At 46.5% G+C, this 19,306-nt stretch overlaps 1 protein-coding gene across 4 annotated transcripts in view; it reads left to right on the top strand.

Moving 5' to 3' along the window:
• Positions 1-7,577: 7,577 nt before the first annotated feature.
• SLC39A14 (solute carrier family 39 member 14) overlaps positions 7,578-19,306 on the top strand; it is a 43,562-nt gene continuing 31,833 nt past the window's right edge. For 2 of the 4 annotated variants that reach the window (XM_080926916.1, XM_080926915.1), the window contains exon 1: positions 7,578-7,697. The gene's annotated coding sequence lies outside the window, so the exon portion shown is untranslated. The remainder of the gene's footprint in view (positions 7,698-19,306) is intronic. The other 2 variants (XM_080926914.1, XM_080926913.1) reach the window with 1 other exon arrangement.

A 19,306-nucleotide genomic window follows, 5' to 3' on the forward strand; every position in this document is an offset into this window, starting at 1 on the left:
TAATTACCCAAAATATACATAGAATTGCCAAAAAGGTAACAGTAGCTAAGTGTGGTAGCAAATGTCATTAATCCCAGCACTAGGGAAATAGAGGTTGGCAGTTCCTTATGAATTTGAGGCCAACCTGGTCTACAAAGCTCAGAGGTTAAGAGCTCCAATGGTCTCTCAGAAGACTTGGGTTCAGTTCCCAGCACACACATAACTCACTAAGATCTGTAACTCTAGTTTCAAAGGATCTAATGCCCCCTTCTGGCCTCCATGGGTATCAAACAAGCACATGGTATACAGACACACAGGCAAAACATCCATACACATTATATGTATATGTATCACACAATAACAATAAGGGGCTGTAGGCATAGTTCAGTGGTGAAACCCTGACTTAGCATCTGTGAAACTCTGAGGTCAATTCCCCAGTTTCTTTATGCTCCTAAATCTTTAAGAACTCACACGTTTATAATCCCAGTGCTCAGAGTTAGAGGCAGAAGGATCAGAGTCAAAGGTCATGACCTCAGCTACACAAGGAGTTTTTGAGTCTGAGCTATAAGAGACCTTACTTCAAAATAACTAAAAAGTAATAATACACAATAAGGAGCCATTCTGAAAAGGTGATGTCATATATGTGATTCCTACATAGAACATTCTGGAAAAGAAAAACCACTGGAAATAGAATCAGAAGCAGGGAAAATAAGTTTTATTTTTGACCGAGATTTAGCCTTCCAAATATGGTTTTATTTTTAAGAGCTTTGAGGCTGAACGTTGTGGTTATATGCCTTTAGGAGGAAAAGGCAGGTAGAACTTTGGGAGTTTGAACCCAACCTGGTCTACATATCCAGTTCCAGACCAACCAGAGCTACTCAGTGAGATCCTGCCTAAAGGGTGGGGCAGAAGGGAAGGGAAGGAGAGAGGAAGTAAGGGAGGAAGAAAGAATAAGATGCTATAAAGGGTTGGAGACAGCAGTTGAGAATGCTTGCTGTATAATTATTAGAATTTGGATCCCAGCACCATATAATAAGCTGAGTATCCTATACACACCCATAACTCCAGCAGGAGGGCCTGTGGGGCTTGCTGGATTCCAGCCTAGCCAAGAAAATGCTAGTCCCTATTTCGGAGAGAAAGGAATGGGTGGAGAGTGACAGAGGACACCTGGCATCCTCTTCTGGACTCCTCTTCCACACACAGGTATGCACATCTGCACATACGTAAGCACACACACACTTCTCGAACAAGATCTGAACACGCAGGAGGCAGAAAGAAGTGGATCAAGTTTATTGCTAGTGTGATCTAGAGAGTTCCAAATAAACAGGGCTAAGTAGTTGAGATTCATCTCAGAAACAAAGTTCTGATTTAAATTGAGGGACCTAGAGGGATGGCTCAGTGTACCTTTTGCTCTTGGAAAGGACTTAAGTTCAATTCCCAGCACCTACATATTGCCTTATAATCTCCTGTAACTCCAGTCTCAAAGGATTCAACATCCTCTCTGGTCTCCTTGGGCACCAGGTATGTACTTGGTGCATGTGATGGTTTGTATATGCTCGTCCAAGGGAGTGGCAGTATTGGAAGGTGTGGCCCTGTTGGAGTAGGTGTGGCCTTGTTGAATAGGTGTGTCACTGTGGATGTGGGCTTTAAGACCCTCATCCTAGCTGCCTGGAAGTCAGTATTCTGCTAGCATTCAGATGAAGATATAGAACTCTCAGCTTTACCTGTACCAAGCCTGCCTGGATGCTGCCATGTTTCTGCCTTGATGATAATGGACTGAACCTCTGAACCTGTAAGTCAGCCCAATTACATGTTGCATAAGACTTGCCTTGGTCATGGTGTCTATTCACAGCAGTAAAACCCTGACTAAGACATGCAGAAATACACACAGGCAAAACACCCATACATATAAAATTTAAAAGCCTTTTGGAAGATTAGAAAAAGCTGACATTTGTGTCAGGTGTATGGTCTGGGGTGTGTGGGGAGAATAGCTGGAGCATAGAGGACTTCTGGAATGATGAGAGGTCGTTCTCTATGAAACTGTTATGGCGAATACATGCCAGGATTTGTCTATACTAATTGCCTGCCCACCAGTAAGAGCTAACCCTTACAAAAACCATGGATGCTGGGAGATAATGGTCTGTGGGTATTGGCTCACCTATTCGACAAATGCAGCTTGGCCAGGAATGTTGGTAGTAGGATGTGGGTGTCAGGGACATTTTGGGGGAGGGTGCTACATTCTGCACAATTTTGCTGTAAAATGAGTTAAAAAAAAATAAAGTCCATATAAAAGTTATTTTTACTTGTGGGTAGGGAAAAAAGAGGACTATTAGGCAAAATGGTAGAGACATGTGTCAGCCAAAACAGTTTTGAGGGTATGTGTTGGGGATGGTTGCTTTGTTCGATTTGGGACAAGGTCTTGCTGTGTAATTCAGGCTGACTTCAGATATGCTGTTGGTCTCAGCTTCTCCAGAGTTTACAGTGTATCCCAAACCTCTGCCTCCTGAGTTCTGGGATTAAAGGCTTGGGCCACCACTCTTCAAATGAACCTCTCTCTCTGTCTCTCTGTCTCTCTGTCTCTCTCACACACACACACACTTTTAAATTTTGAGATGAAGGTCTCACTATGTTGACCAAGCTGGCCGTAAGCTCTTCTTAGGTTTGAGTGACCCTTCCTTAGCATCCCAGGCAACTGTGTTTGCCACATGCCCAGCTAATCTTCTTAAAAAATGACCAGAGCAGAAATTAATAGATGACAGAAAAATAACAGAGAAAAGTCAACAAAACCATAAGTTGTCTTTTTGAGAAGAATAACAAAACGGGCAGACTGGTAAAGAGAGAGAATGGCAGGCAGGACGCCACATGTGTGGAGGTCCCTGTGAACAAGCCTCACAGTCTGACTGTTGGGATTCTGTAAACCCCACCCCTCAGTTACCTGGCAATAGCCAGGTATGCTCTGCCCCAGTGACCTGACACCTTAAAAGGGGCTGCTTGCCCCCTCCTCTCTCTCTTACTCTCTCTTGTTCTTACACCCTTATCCTTCCTCTTCCCCTTCCCTTCACCCCTCTCTCTCCACATTCTCATGGCCAGCCCCACCCCCCCTCTCTGCCTCTACTACCCTCTTAACTCCCCCATAACCTGAATAAACTCTATTCTGTACTATACTGTTGTGTGGCTGGTCCCTTAGGGGGAAGGGATTCCCAACATGGACCCCCCCAGAGGCATCCCCCTCACCTCCAGGACTCACCACACCTCCATGGGCTATACCATCCCAACCCTCTTCATCCTTTTCCTAAAATTGGTGCTGAAACCCAGGACGTCATCTTCTAACAACATTGGTGCCCATGTGAGGAGATTAGATTTCACTGATTCGTGTGGTAGAAAGAGAAAATACTTCCCCTTTCCCCTACATTGTCCTCTGGCCCACACACTCACTCTAGCACCCCTCCATACACAGAACAAATGTTAAAAAGAGTTTTAAATTTTAAAGGAGGCTAGAGAGAGAGCTCGCTCAGAGATGAAGAGCACAGGCTGCCTTTGCAGTGGACCTGGCTTGGGTTCCTAGCACCCATATGTTCACAACCTTCTGTAACTCTTGTTTCAGGCAATCCAGTGCCCTCTTTGACTTCTGTAGGCACCAGATATGTATATGGCACATTTCATACATGCAAGCAAAAATACTCATAAATAAATTTAAAAACACCAAAAAGGAAAAAAAAAAACAAAACAAGAATCAAATTACTAAAAGCAGGGAAAAAACAAGTTATAAATTACTGGAACACTGGTAATATTTGCCCAGTTAGCATTTCCATTGATGATTACTTCAGGGTCATTTATTCTCCCAGTTGCCTGAGTCACAGCTGAGGCTGCTGGCCCTCATCCGAGCTTTGCCTAGCAGCCTAGGGTGTTAACACATGGGTTCTTGGGTCAGATTTTAGGGTGTGGGACACCATGTTTCCTCTGATTTTCTTAAATTTGTTAAGTCTTACCAGAACATAAGAAGAAAAAAAAAACATAGAAAAAGCACCCTGCCCTCCACCCCACCCCCCAAAAGAAGAAACAGAGAAACTGGTAACTAATCTAACAGTCTGGGAAAAAAGCTGTGAACTCTTGGCCAAACCCAACACTGTCCAAAACTGACAGGAAAAATGAGGAGTCTTGGCTGTCCCTGCTCATCCCTTCCTGTCCTATCAACACAATTGATTCAGCTGTGGCTTTCTGAGTCTTCAGCCCCATCGTCCACAGGACAAGATGGGTGTCTCATTTCTTTGGCTTATTCTGCAGGGCTGTTCCCCTCATCTCTCTTGCGGGAAATCTGTCTACATATGTTGGCAGGGGCTGTGACCGTGTCAGCTTCTTGCGTTCAGTTCCCTTAAATATTGCCCAACACTGAAAACTGAGGGAGCTGCTAGCCAGTCCAACAAATATTTATAGAAAAATCTGTTAAGTGCAAACTGCTACTTTAGGGAGTTCAGATACAGAGTGAAATTTCTTGTAATCAAGGCAGGTGATGGTCTAAGGTTAAGGATAGAAATAAAATAATTTGAGTCTCAGCAAGATGGCTCAGGGGGTAAAGGCACTAATACCAAGCCTGACAACCAGAGTTCAATCCCTGAGACCCACATGATAGGAGATAACCAACTCCCTGCAAGTTGTCCTCTGAGCTACACACACACACACATGCACACACGCACGCAGGCACGTCTTGGTGCTTACGTGCATACAAACACATGCACACAATCAATAAATAGGTAGATAAATGTAATTTAAAAAGCTAGTATTAGAAATGAGATGCTTTGAAGGCAAAAAAAAAAAAAAAATCCAAGTTCCATAAATCATATTAATTCTGTAGATTACAGGTCAATAATGGTCACAAAATCAGGTTTAGTGGATTTGTCATAGGCCTTGAAATCACAGAGATGCGACCACTTTTGCTTTGTGAGTGCTGGGATGAAAGGTATGAGTCACCATGTCCAGCCCTTTGTATTTTGATCTTGGAAATTGAATCCAAAGCCTCAAGCCTGCTAGGTAAATGTTCTATACTCTTAGACCCTATTTTATGAAAAATATTGCTTGCTATATTATTTATACTGGAGTTGTGGCACTATGTTTTAATTTTACAAATATGAATGATCTGCTTGCATGCCTGGAAATGCCCCATGTCTGCGCAGTGACAGTGGAGACCAGAGGAGGTCAGATCCCCCTGGAACTGGAGTGACAGAGGGTTCTGAGACATCAAGCACATCACTTTTGTTAACAATATAAGAGTTTCCAAAAAGTCAGAAAGAGTAGATCAAATGCACTTTTGAACAATCTAGAAGCTTGCTGAGAGGAAGATGAATGTAAAGGGGAGGAGGGGGAAAAGCAAGTGGGAAATCCAGGCTCCAGATGCCGCTATGTATAGTGACCATCGCTGTCATCTCAGGTAGGACCTAGCAGCATGTGTCATCTCATCAGGATGTGCCTCCTGAAGAAATAAATGCCCATGGGGGCAGATGCAGAGACTTAGGACCTTTTGATTTTGAGCTATGTTAACGATTAATCGAATGCCTCTTATGTAGTATGGCTTATCAGCTTGAGATAGCTTATCAACTCCGGGTGCCCCTGTGGACTTTGACAGTTTCACAAACAGGTGACAGTGCCACACAGATAGGTCCTGTGGTGAGGTGGCCCATCACTCCTCTTTCCCACTAGTGCTTTCGTTTGTTTGCATATTTGCTTTGAGACAGGGTCTCTCTTAACCCAGGCTGGGCTCACACTCACTATGGAGCTGAACTGGCCTTGAACCCTCGCTCCTCTTACATTGGAGAGACATGGGCTATCCTGCCTAGCTCCTCACTATGCCCTCTGAGCAGTCTTTGATGACTCCTTAGTGCAAGATTTAGCAGTACTGACTTTCAGTCCATTGCACTTTGGAGTCTTAAGTGGATGACATAATGTCTGAAAAACACAGTAGCTTTAACCAGGGCAAATATTCTGTGTTATTATAGAGTTGAAGGGGCTCTGGAGGAAATTCTGCAAGAGCTATCATTACCTCAAAATGACTCAGAAAGTAAATGAGAGGACCATCACAGGCTTTCCCCCTTACTCATTGGAGTACTGTAATTACAGAGTAGAGATAATTGAATTTTAGAAAAATGCAGTGGCCAGAAGAATCTGACTGGCTTAAGTACTTTTACATATTTTAACCTTCAGACCTTGTATATGCTAGGCAAGACATTTATTAATTAATTTACAAAAAGGGTCTCAGGTAGTTCAGGCATGGTCTCAAATTCATTGCGGGGCCATGGTGGACTTTAAACTTGAGAATCTTGTCTCCATTTCTCAAGTGCTGAATGACAGGTGAGTAGTACCAGACCCGACTTTGCTGGGCTTGAACTCATGGCTTAAAGCAGGCCTAAGCATACACTAAACCAACATGTACCCAGTCTCCCTTTTACCTTTGGAGATCTCACCACTTTGCCCCAGCTGGCCTTGAACTTGGGATCCTCCAGCCTCTAGAGTAGCTGAGATTATATAGGTGTTTACCACCAGGACCGGGCGGCTATAACCTCCCCAATCCCCAACCCCACCCTTTGGTGCTCTAGCCACCCTGCAAGAGCAGGCTGCCATTGAGCTGAGTCCTTCCTGCCACCTGTTCTAGGGACACTGAGTTCTTTTCCTATCACTTCCCTCTTGAGGGAACTTTTCCCAACACTTAGATGTCATCTCTCTACTGAACAAATATAAAGATACCACAGCCAACTGGACATGCTCAGGGTGCTAGAACAGAAACCCGGTCACTCACTGCTTCCAGTGACACTTGAGGTCCTTCTGTGGGGCCCTCTCTGCCCCAGGTGACACCTGGTTAAGCTATAGAGGAAATAATCCTAATAATATCCAGCTGAATAGAACAATAAGAGTTTAGTGGGTGGTTTATTTTTCTCAAGAAATTTGCATATCCGGGGCTCATTAACCAACACAATAGGCTCTTCCTACAGCGGAAGAGACTCCCTCCCAGGACAAACAAAACCTAAGGCTTGACAGGCTCTTTAGGAATCTGATTACCTGGAGAAAGTGTACCGAAGATCTGAAAAATGAATAGAATCTTTTATTTGGATTGTTACAGGCATTTGAATTCTTTTGGTTGGCTGGGCAAGCAAAAGAAACGTCTATGCGGCGCTCCATCCTGCTTGCAGAACATTTTTAGAACTGGAGAAAACAGAATAGCCTCTTAGATTCATCAACAGTGTTAAAAACACAAATAGCTACCAAAAAGAGGGGCACGCTTCCCTCAGGAGAGACAGAATGGAGGTCAGGCTGTGAGAGTTTCCCACAGAAGGGACAAGGAAGGACAGGTGGGAGGTTTCCAGAGAATAGCGGAGAAGAGTCAAGGATGGAATTCAAGAGGAAGGGTGGATGAAGCCGAGAGTGCGAAGGATGTGAGCCCGGGATGCACGACGCTGGAGGACCAGGTTGGCCAGGGTAACTTGACGCTGCGAGCTGGCGGCCCCACGTGGCAGGCCCTGGGGAGCGGGGCGGGGCTGCGGGCGGGGGGCGGGCCCAGCGGTGACGCGCCGGTATATGGCCGGGCATGCGCACGCGGCGGGGGCCGGACGTAGAGAGGGGGCGCGTGGCTGTCGGCGGGGACGCACCCACTCAGTATCTGTGTCGCCGGCTGCCTTGGGGGCCTGGATAGTGAGGCTGCGTGGGCCCTACTGCCGGCTGGAGGACTTCAGGTGAGGACGGACCGGGCGCACGCAGGATGGGAATTGGCGCTCCTTCGGGTTAGGGGGACGCCGGGTCGGGGTTGGAGACAACGGCACGCCGAGGACCCGGAGTCTTTTGGGAGGCCGCTCACTCCCTGAGCCCAGTCCTGGTAGCACCTGACCGCCGTGCAACGGTGGCGAGGGGAAGGAGGTCATAGCTCTGTCCCTTCAGCAGCAGGGCCCGGGATGTGTGAGCCAGAGAAGGACGCCGGGGAGGTCGATAGCTGTGCGGAAAGGCTGAGATGAGCTTTCTACAGCCCCGGGTCACAGAGCGCAGAGGAAGCGGAGTAGATGAACAGATCAGATGCTCTGCGGTGGCGGTTGCTCGGACGAGGCTCTGGTGTCTGGAGCTTGCATTCCAGGAACCTATGTGTCCTCCTCCCTGCCCCTCGCCAGGCCACCCTCCGGATGAAGAGTGATGTCCGATTCTTCTGGTTGGGTTGAGCAGGAGAACCGCAAGGCTGGCACCGCGCTGAATTCTCGCTTGACTAGCGGCTGCGATGCCTCTTGGTCGCTCTTAGGTTGGGGCTGACCAAATTAGGTGGTCTGGTTACCGGTTGCTCCCTCTTGGCTAAAGTAGCCATCCAGGTTCACTTTGTGATCCTGAGGTGGGTTCTAACCAGGAAAATTGCTTCTCTGTATTGTGGGTTCAGCTTTAAGATTTTTCTGTCTCCCTGGGCCTAGATTCTAAATTGATCGGCCAGTCTAAATAGTTACGTGGCTTGTGTGCTCAAGAGGACTCTGAGTTTGGTTTGGTGAGGGGTGGAGTGCTTTCCTGTGGCCTCAATGGAAGGGTAGGAGCAGGAGCAACTTTGGCAGATCCCTCTTGAGGTAACCTGGATTTGGAAATGAAGCATTAGCCCTTTTAACCCAAATAGCCCCTGGTCACTGGGATAAACATATTTGTTGGGGGGAAGGGGTGTTGATTTTAGGGGATGATCGAAACTGGCCCTAGAGTGACTTAATTTGGTCACTGTTCTGGTTCAGGTTAGTGCTGAGGTCAGCCTGAATTGTGTATTCAAAATATGTACAATCCCATAATCCTTACATATTAAAACAAATCTTAAACACTGAGGGACTCCAACGTGCCTCCTTGGCTAAACAGCCAGAGGAATGTCCAGAATCACAACTTTGAACAACTAGAACTATTGTTAGTTCCCTTTCTACTGGTGATTCAGTTGAGCTCTTTGCTAATGGTTCAAAGTGGTGTGTGGGTCCTCTTTGTATGACTGTTTTATCAGTATGACAAGAGACACTGAACTGACCAGGCCCTGGGCTCTTCCAGAAGGACCATGGCAGAACCCTAGTTGCTGCCACACCTGGTATTGCGTTGTTCACCTGGACAGTGCAGAGGCAGATACAGGGATGAAAGAACCCAGAAGCTGGCTAAGTAACCAACAGACTTGAGAAGTGACAGAGGCTATGTAACTGGTCTTTCATGTAGACAAGAGGAGGAGAATTAGAGGCTCCTGGAGATCCTGAGCTCTGTTCCAAACCCAGGGTTGGTGCAGAAGGCCCAGGTCCCATGTACAGTGTTTGGTTTGTTCCCCTCAATGGCCACTGTGGTAGGTGCAGGCAGGAGGCTTGCTCTGCCTTTAAGGCAGACAGTGGCAAGCGAGGAATTAGTAGCAATACAAGAGTCTCCTTGCTGGTAGGAGAAGGGAGCTCTGTTTGACTTAAGGCACAGTGGCAGAGTCCTCAGGACTTTGGAGCTGTATGTCCAAATCTCAGCAGCATCACCCTCCAATAGTGAGTCTGTTCTCACTAACTGGTGGAACGTTGTGGTCATGTCTGGAATGTGGCTGACGCCTTGATAGTGCCACCATTTTTGTGGGTTGGACTGAGAGGTTTAGAGGCACGGCAGCTCAAGTAGGCTGGGTTTTAGGACGGTTGGAACCCAGACATTAGGTGGATTGTCTCCTCCTTAGCAGGGTATGAAGTGTTCCTTGTCCTCCTGGGAGACTGCTTTTCTGTGTCCAACCCGTGAATAGCTCACAGATTCACTGGGGAACCTTAGAGAAGATGGGTGTTTTTCTGTTTGAGTTTAGAAGTTCTCTTTTCCAAGACTGTCCCTACTGAAGGCTTAGTGATGGCCAAGAAGGACCCATCTCCTCTCCATTCCCTGTCCCCACCCCTGTTTGTGTAGGATACAATCACAGGATGGGTTCTGGTTTCAAAGACTTCCTACCGCCTTTCTCTTTTCTCCCTGCACCCCACATGTGTTCTTCCCAACACCCCACAACCCTACCAGATGTATTCTCTCTGTTCCATTTAATGCCCAAAGAAAGTACCACCTGACATTTTGCAGAACCACAGGCTTGCCTTGTTGTCTGGAGTGACTTTTAGAACGGAGGATCCTGGATCCTGAAAGGTTAGTTGGTGTCCTCAAGTCACATTGTTTGCTAATGACAGAGATTTGTTGGGGGAATACCAAAAGAGTGCCTCCCCTTTGGTGAATTTACTGATAGTCTTGTATTTTTCTTGGCACACTGGGAAGTGGGTCAGTTATTGCCCAGCATTTCTGGGAAAGTTTTGGGGAAGCCCTTCCATTTTCTTGCAGCCTCTGGGGAAAAGAGAGGGTTCAAAATGAGCAGGGAAGGAAGAAAGGGTTACGCTGCCCCCTCCCTCCCCCAACACACACCTTAGATTTTAGGGCCTTCTCTGATTTCCAGGCCAGCAGCTGTCAGAATGCCAGGAGATAAGAAGTCCAGAGTCTGCTAACTCAGGACTGCTGCCAGCCAGGGCCTCATGCTTGTCCATCACAAGGACTCCAAACCCCAACTGCCATGGAGCCTGTAGAGAGAGAGAGGGACCTTGGTTCATCAAGAGCAACTGGGGAAGCAGAGCCCCCTACTGGACCTTCCAATTTATACAGACCAGCAGGCCTGGCAGGTATGGCGTTCACTGTCAGGGAAGCCCTCATGCCCAACTCTGGCAGCCAGAGCTCTGACTTCCTGAGGCCCTTTAACTTTCTGCCAGAGAGTTGGTCTCGGAGAGCCTAGACTTTGGTGGAATGAAGTGACGCTCCTAAATTTATTGTGGTCGACTGCTAGGACATCCGGTATTAATAGAAAAAAGATCTACTAAAAGTTGTCAATTAAGGGGTGAGGGGTATTAGTCGGTGAAGCTCAGTGTGGAGTACTTTTGTTATTATCTACTCATTTCATAAAGGAGACGAGGGAGGCGGGAGTGTTGCTCAGTGGTAGAGCCCTTGCCTGGCCTGTACAAGAGCTAGGTTTCATTCCCTGATACCGCAGGGTTTGTTTGCTTGTTGTTGTGCTTTTAAATTACATGATTTATTTGCTCCTGTGTATGTCTGTGGGCCCATGTGCTTTGTGCACAAATGAAGGCCACAGGACAAGCTACTGAGTCATCTGTATTTCCTCCTAAAGGCTTGAATGTGTAACTTTCAAAAGGGGGGTGATTGGGGTGCTGTGGGATGGCTCAGTGGATAAATGTGCTGTCGGGCTCAACATCGGAATTAGAGCCCCAGGACCCACATAGTAGAAGAGGAGTGACTCCCAAAAATTGCCCTGTAACTCACGCTGGTTTGTGCACAGGCACACAAAAAGAAATGTAAAAATGTAATTTAAAAACAAACCCTCTATGTGTTCCTTCTCCCATTATGCTAGGCTAACACTTTGCCTTTGACAACATGACCACTTTGGGTTTAGTCCTCTGACTAGACTTGGGAATTGTCTATGAAAATCACAATCCCCTTTGATTCCTTGTTTGTGGTGCTGGGGTCAGAACCCAGGGGCTTGTGTACTCTAGGTAGTGTTCTGCCCGTGTGTTGCATTTCCAGCCCTCTTCATGACATCATTTTCACTAGACTCTATGCATAGTTGTGTGGCTCAAAGATCAGGTCAGTCAAGAATGAATGCGTTCGTTGTTCTGTACCCCCGCTGTCCTTTTTTAAAATAAATGTTCTTGGGCAGTGTTTCAGACATTGCCTACCAAAGGTCTAGCGACTGTTAGTACCTTGCCATTCCTGTTGCTATGTTACAGCGGCTACTATGTTGCAGCTGTGTAGTATCCCAGAGTAAAGGTGCTGTTACTTTGTTGCAGCTGTGAAGTAGTTCATACTAAAGGTGCTGTCCTCCATCTTTTACAACCCTGTCAGCCGTGGGCATTCATCATTTTCCCCTTACACTCAGGGCTGCAGTGAATAACTTTGCACACAAGCAGCACTCCCAAAGCATGTAGAATAAGTTTTGTGAAGTGGAATTCCTACGGCAATGGTTAAAATGGAGCCTTTGCAAAAGGTTAGATGCAACCATCTAGTTCGCATTCATTAAGAAATGCTCAGCGGTTAGGAGCACTGACTGCTCTTCCAGAGGTCCTGAGTTCAAATCCCAGCAACCACATGATGGCTCACAACCATCTGTAATGAGATCCAAGTCCCTCTTCTGGTGCGTCTGAAGACAGCTACAGTGTACTTAATATATAATAGATAAATCCATCTTTAAAAAAGAATAAAAAAGACATTTACAAACTGTATTTAGAATCCTATTTCTTTTAGCTGACACCTAGTTTGAAATCAGTAATTCTCTGGTTTTACTTTTGTTACTTGTATGGGTTATTCATGTTCATGCTTTGAAATTTTTAATTTTATGTATATGAATGGCTTTCTTTCCCTGCATGAATGTCTAGGCACCACTTTAATGCAGTGCTCACAGAGGCCAGAAGAGGGTGTAGGGTTCCCCTGGAACTGGAGTTATGGATGGTTGGGTGCCACGGTATAGGCTTGTTGGCTATCATGTCGTTTCCCGTTAGGCTTCACTTTATTTACTTATTTTGAAGGTGTTTGTTTGTTTTTAGATGTATGAGTGTGCTTTTGCAGGAGGTGGCGGAGGCCAGAGGAGGGCATCAGTTTCCCCAAAGCTGGGGTTACAGGCCTTTTCTTTCCTTTTCCTTCTGAGGTCTCATCTCATGCCTAGATTTTATATGTAGCCTGGACTGACTTTGAACTTACAGTGGTTTTCCTCCTGAGTGCTGGCAGTCCTGAGCTACCACACCCAGCTGTTATATGAAATTTATGATGCTGACTTCAGATGTACTTAGGGGTTGTAGAAATAGGTTTCCTTACTCTGGGGTCCATTTACCAAGAGCACAAAGTCAGATATACTGGCACAGCATCATAAACTGTAAGGCTTTTTAATCTGTCACAGTTCCTACACTAATACCATTTCTCTGTGTCTAGGGTCTGATGTGCTGCCCACCTCACACTTAGTTTCTCCTTAGTGTCTCTTGACAGAGGTTCCCTGGTCTTTTTTTCTAGGGTGTGGTCTTGCATTTTGGGTGAGAATGTGGTCTAAGACTGGTGGTTTGCCGTTTTGGAAACTCATAATAAGCATTGATTATGTGTGTCTACCACAGCTTGTGGAGGTCAGAGGACAACTTCAGGGCTGTCCTGTCTTTCCACCGGTGCAGGCAGGGTCTTTTTTTGTTTCTGCCCTTTCCACATACTCCAGGCTTGCTGTCCTGCAAGCTTCTGAGAGATCCCCCTGTCTGTGCTTCCCATCCTGTCTCAGGAGTGCTAGAATTACAGGTGAATGTCTCACACACAGTACCCCAAACTTCTGATGGGGTATCTGGAATTGAACTCAGGGCGTTAGGCTTGCAGGCTAGTGTTTTTACTTGCTGAGTGATCTTGTTTGCCCTCCATTGAGTTATCGTGACTCAGGGTCCCTGGGGAGGGGCCATCATGTATTTAGGTTCTTTACCACCTAGGGAGGACAGGAGAGGTGGAGTCAGGTTAGATCTTCCCAGGAAAAGTGCCTTCTGCTCTGTGGTCATCCCAGGCTGAGGCCCAGGACACTTCCACACCGGAGCCATTAGCCCTTGCTCTGTGATTTAGACCGTCAGGAATCTGGAAGAAGTCCCTACCTACGTTTGCCGATTCCTTGGTTAAATTAGTGTGTGACACAACTCCTCACTAGTTACGTACTGCCTCCCCTTTTGTCACTGCGGCTTTGAGACTGTGCAGTCCTGTTTCTCCGGGTACCATGACCCACCAACTGTAGCATCTGTCTGTGGATCTTGTTTGCACAGTAGTTACTGTGTGTTTGCCTAATGATTCTGTTTCCATCTCTCCTGCTGCATTTATTAGTTGGGATTCTGCTGAAAGGAAGAACTGACCCTTCTCTTGTGTTAGCTCTGATTCTGTGGGGTAGGATCTCACGATCCTGTTTCAAGACTCACCCCTCCCATTTCCTTCTGTCTTTTATGGTATTGCCCATTGAACCAAGGGCTCTCGTGTGTAAGGCTAATGCTCTCCCCATGAGCTGCACCCATGCCCTTTGAAGACTTTCCTTATCTCCTAAACCCCTTCTCAAACCAGCCTGGAAGAGAGACTAAGCAGGGAATGCATAATGGTACTAACCCATATGTATGTAGCTATACCTGTGTTTGTTATATGATTTAGAACAATCTCGAGCAGGGTCTTGGCTGGCCTTAGCTTGCTATGTAATTGAGGATGGCTTAACTTGCTATGTATTTGAATTTCTAATCCGGCTGGGATTACAAATGTGTGGTTTACTTAGCCCTGGGCTTTTTTTATGTTGTTTTTCCAGACTGTTTCTGTGTGTCCTGGAACTCAAGGTATAGACCAGGCCAGCCTCAAACTCACAGAGATCTGCCTGCTTCTGCCTCCCCAGTGCTGGGATTAAAGGTATGCACCACCACACCCAGCTTCTCAGCCCTGGATTTTAACCCAGGGCTTCAGGGATGCTAGGCCCAAACACTACAAACTGAGTTATGTCCCAGCCCCTTGGTCTGTATCTTAATCCATGTCTCTATTTAATGCCCAAGACTAGCATTGGCACAGGAAACACCAGGACCAAGTTCTCAGCACAGTGGGGATTTATTTGCCCCAGAGGGACAAAGGAAAGGGAATAAGAGACAAAGAACAAGGGAGAAGGGAAAAGGAACTAAGGAGAGGAAGTGATTTTATCCCTGTGGGACAAAGGACTGCCTCTGCACAGGAGAAAGCCCTGGCCCATAGGCAAATGGCAGTTTATATAGGTAAAGGGGGAAACCCTGTGTTAGGATGAGTTGGCTAATTTTGACTGGGACTGTTAATTAGGGTAACCAAAGGGGGGCTTTTGATTGCTGGGCTTCAAATATTTTGAGAGCTGGCCCTTGGTAATCAGCCCCAGTACAAGGAAGCGGCCAAATAAGGGAACAGACCGTGGTGACTAGCTTTAGGAATGTGTTCTAACAGTTTGGCACAGGGGAGACGGGTAAAGGGCAAAACCTGTTAGTGCCATGTTTGCCATGCTCGGGCCTGCTGGAGCCCTTTAAATACCTCTAATTTCAACCAAACACCGTAAAGCCTTTCCCCCGTTATTTATAGCTTCCTTCTTCAACGGTGAAAAACTCTCAGCACTTGCCATTTTCCGGTTGTAGGCTCTTTGTGGGTTGTACTCCTGTTGTGTGACACACCTAAACACACACATGTGTGGACTGTAGATTTGACCTCACTGAACTTCTTTTTAAACATATTTTATTTGTTTTTTTTGAGACAGGGTTTCTCTGTGATTGCCCTTGGCTTCCCCGGGAACTCACAGTGTAGACCAGTTTGGCCTCAAATACACAGAGTTCTTCCTACTTCTGCCTCCCCAGTGCTGGAATTAAAGGCGCATACCACTCTGGCCCAGCCTTCCTTCACTGAACTTCTTGATGACAGAATCCAGAGGTAGAGGCTGGTGTCCCTGGCTAACACTTGTACCTACAGTGTCATCGGGATATAGAGAATGCTTGCAGACATCATCCCTTCTGCCTGCCCTCCATGGCACTCCGCTTTCTGACGCTTGCATCTGCCTTCATCTGTCTACTTATTTTAAAGCTCAAGGACTGTTTTAATAGAGTTTGGGAGAAAGACAGGCCAAGTGAGCTGTAAAGCTGACACTTGCTAGTAGGAAGGGGATGAAGAAAGGACATTTCAGCTATGGAGATTTACAAGCAGCTGCAGAAAGAGTGTAGGGAGGGTCTTCAGAGGAAAAAAAACACAGCTGGAGTGTCTGGACCAAGACTGCTTAGAGTTTTGGTTGGTATTCACAGAAGAAATGAAAAGGGAAAGGGGGGGATAAACACACACACATACATACATACACACACACACACACACACACTCACACACACATATGTATGCATGCATATCCTTTTAAATTAGAACTCGGGAAAAGGAGGCTTAGCAGTGAGGGTATTAACTGCTACATCTATCTTTAATTTTTTTTTTTTCTTTTTTACATTGATGGACTGATTGTATGTGCTCACACACACATCTGGGCAGAGGTCAGAGCACAACTGGCTAGAACCAGTTCTTGCCTTCTGTGGGTTCTGAGGTTGAACTCAAGTGGTCAAGCTTGGGGCCAGTGCCCTTACCTGCTGAGTCATCTCCCCAGTCTACATCTCTCTTCAACCCTGCCTGGCTTTGCATATGTCCTAAGCAATAGTCTTGTTGACTTTGTAGCTTCAGTATTATTGTAACTCATAGAACATACTGTACCCTGGTGTTACAAGGCCAGAGCCACCTGGGTGAAAACTTGTCAACAATAGCCATAGTCAGAAACTTCTATCCTTAGTGTCCACTGACCCCTCTGCGAATGATGTCATGCACATGCGTAGCATAGTCAGTAGGACTGGCTAATGGAGGTTCAACTAGAGAAGGGAGGAGCTCGGTCTACCTCCTGTGACTAGAACTTGGCATTCATACTTCTAGGAAACGGAAATGTGTGGTGTGTATGGAAACAGGCAGGCATATTAGTGCAAACACTATAGGTTTTGTGATTGCCCTGTTTTGTGATTACCCACTCCTGTTGGCCAGTCTGGCTTCTTTGCTGAGGGTTCTACAAAGCTAAAATCAAAGAGCCAACCATAGTTCTTTTCTGGAAGGGTGGCTTGCAAGGTTGGGAAGAAGTCAGCTCCTTGTTGATACAGGATGGATTCCCCCCCCCCTCTGGTGGCTAGCCAGGGACCACATTCCGTTCCTAGAAAACCCTCTCTCCCTATTCCCTCATATTGCTTGTTTTTATTTCCGGGACAGGACCTCATGTTCATAGGCAGACCTCAGACCTTGAACTTCAGAGTCTTTTTCCTCCCCTACCATTGTTGGGATTATGGGCAGGTGCTACTGCATGGATTGTGTTTAGGATAGAAGCCAGGGCTTTGTTTGTCTTATGCAAGCAGTATACCAGGCAAGAACATGCCTGGCTCCCTCTGTCCTTTTAATTTTTGAGGCAGGGTCTCCTGTAACCTGGGCTGGCCTTTGCACTCACTATGTAGCTGAGGATGGCTCCTGATTCTCTTCCTTCCTATCTGTTAGCCACCAGCTGTGGCCAGCACAGACGTGCCTTCTCTATTATAGGTGCTGCCCACAGGAGTCACCCGAACTATAAACATGACTAAAGTGATCCCGCCTTGATTCCAGCACCAGAGTATTTACCTAGTGTTCATTTTCCTGACAGGTTGCCGGAGACTGGTGGTTTTGAACAACCACAGTGTTTGTTCTCTGTAGTTCCAGGGGCCAGAAGCCTGAAACCAAGTGTGGGTGGGCCTCTCTGCTCCAACAGCTCTTCCGGTTAAAGCCATTTTCAGCTTTGGGTCTAGGAGGGGGCTTGTGGGGGAGGTAGTCACAGTGGGGTGGGGGTGGGGCTTTTGGTACTTCCTGACTTGTGGCTACATGACTCTAGCCTCTGTTTTGGGCCCATCCAGATCCCAGAATGCTTTCCTCTTCAAGATTCTTGCCTGACCTCATCAGCAGAAGCCCCATTTCCTACTCAGATCAGATCCTGAAGTTTCAGATGGAGGTGATTTGGGGGTACCCTTCAGCTTATGCAGGAAGACAGCCTTTGTATAGAAATCTGGCTCATGGACCAATGAACAAAGGGAGGGAGGAGGATACTGCTCTTCAGCCCTTTGACAGAAAGCAGGCCTGGATGCTGTCTCAGAGCCCAACCCTAGGCTCCCTGCTGCCCCTGGTGTGGCAGACCTGAGAGTCCCTCTGGACTGATCAGAGGCTCTGCAGCACCATAGTACTGAGTACACAGGATCCCCAGGAGTGGGGTGTCCCTGTAGGAAGTGTCGAGGGACCACTTGAGTGCCACAGCTCTGAGCTGTACCTCCAGACCTTCTTTATTTCTCTTGTCTGTGTTACTCCATCTCTAGACAACTCATATTTACTGAGTGGTTTCTGCGTAGCAGGTACTATATTTCTATTCCGCACCTCACTTTTTTCAACTACTCTGAGGGAGGGATCGTCACAGCCTTTGCTTTTCTCTGTGAGGTGCTTGAGTCCCATTGGCCTGTGTCTTGACTTTGGGTCCTTGAAGCTGATAATGTAGGGCCAGGGGTTAGGCTAAGGTCTGTGTGACTCAGAACACTTTTAGCTCTTATTTAGCATGATTTGATATGTGTATGCGTGATGGGAAGTGCACGTGTCATGGCACATGTGTGGAGATCAGAGAACATTTTTGTGGAGGATGGTCTCTCCATTTACCCATTTAAGTGGGTTCCAGGGATTGGACCCAGGTCACCAGGCCACAGGCACTAACCCACTGAGCCATTTTGCTGGTCCTAGAGCCTCTTCTAACTCCTCACCTTTGTGTACATGTCATTGACCACATTACCTTTGGGCTGGAGCGATGGCTCTGTGGTTAAGAGCACTGACTGTTCTTCCAGAGGTCCTGAGTTCAATTCCCAGCAACCACATATAGCTCACAGCCATCTGAAATAGGATTTGATGCCATCTTCTGGTGTGTCTGAAGACAACGGCAGTGTACTCATATACATAAAATAAATAAATCTTAAAAAACAGCAAACATTACCTTCATTTTAGCAATCCTTTCTGTTGCACTTAGATTGCTTTTCTTTGGTAGGTTGTGATTTGTTGTCTGTTTGGGATTTGGTACCAGGGGTCAAATCTAAGGCCTTAGTAAGCAAGATTCTATCTCAAAATAAACCTTTAGAAAAGAGTGGGGTGGAACATGCCTTTAATTCAGGAGGCAGGTGGATCTCCATGAGTTTGAGGCCAGCCTGGCTTACACAGTGAGCTGGGGCAGGGGAGGAGCTGATGAGATGGCTCAGTGGGTAAATGACATCAAGTCAGGTTCCTGAGCCTCAGGATGCCTCAACTCCACATTGAGCTTTAGAAAGGAATATATGTGCTTTAGAAGAAAGAAATAATAGAAGATATGCCTTAGCAATATTGGGATAACCAGCAAATATTTTAGAAAAACAAAATTAGATTTTCTTAGGCCAAAGTAAATTCTAGGTGGGTTAGAGGTTAAAGTTTTAAAATGTAAGAAATTCAAATGTCTATGTCTGTAACTACAAAGTCTTTGCTGTTGTTTCTTCCTTCCATCAATCTCTCCATAGCCCTGTCAGCCCAAAACTTGCTGTGTAGATTGGGCTAGCCTTGACTTCGTAGAGAGCTTCATGCTGTCTGCTCCAAGGCTGCAGATACGTACCCCCATGCCTGGCTTAGGGAGAGTGAACCTCATTCCTGGCTTGGGAAGGTTATTCTAATCATGCTAGTAAAAGCAGAAGACTTTAAGGGAAATTGTTTTGGCTTTTGT

Source organism: Micromys minutus (genome assembly GCF_963924665.1).
Source record: "Micromys minutus genome assembly, chromosome: 12".
NCBI lineage: Eukaryota > Metazoa > Chordata > Mammalia > Rodentia > Muridae > Micromys > Micromys minutus.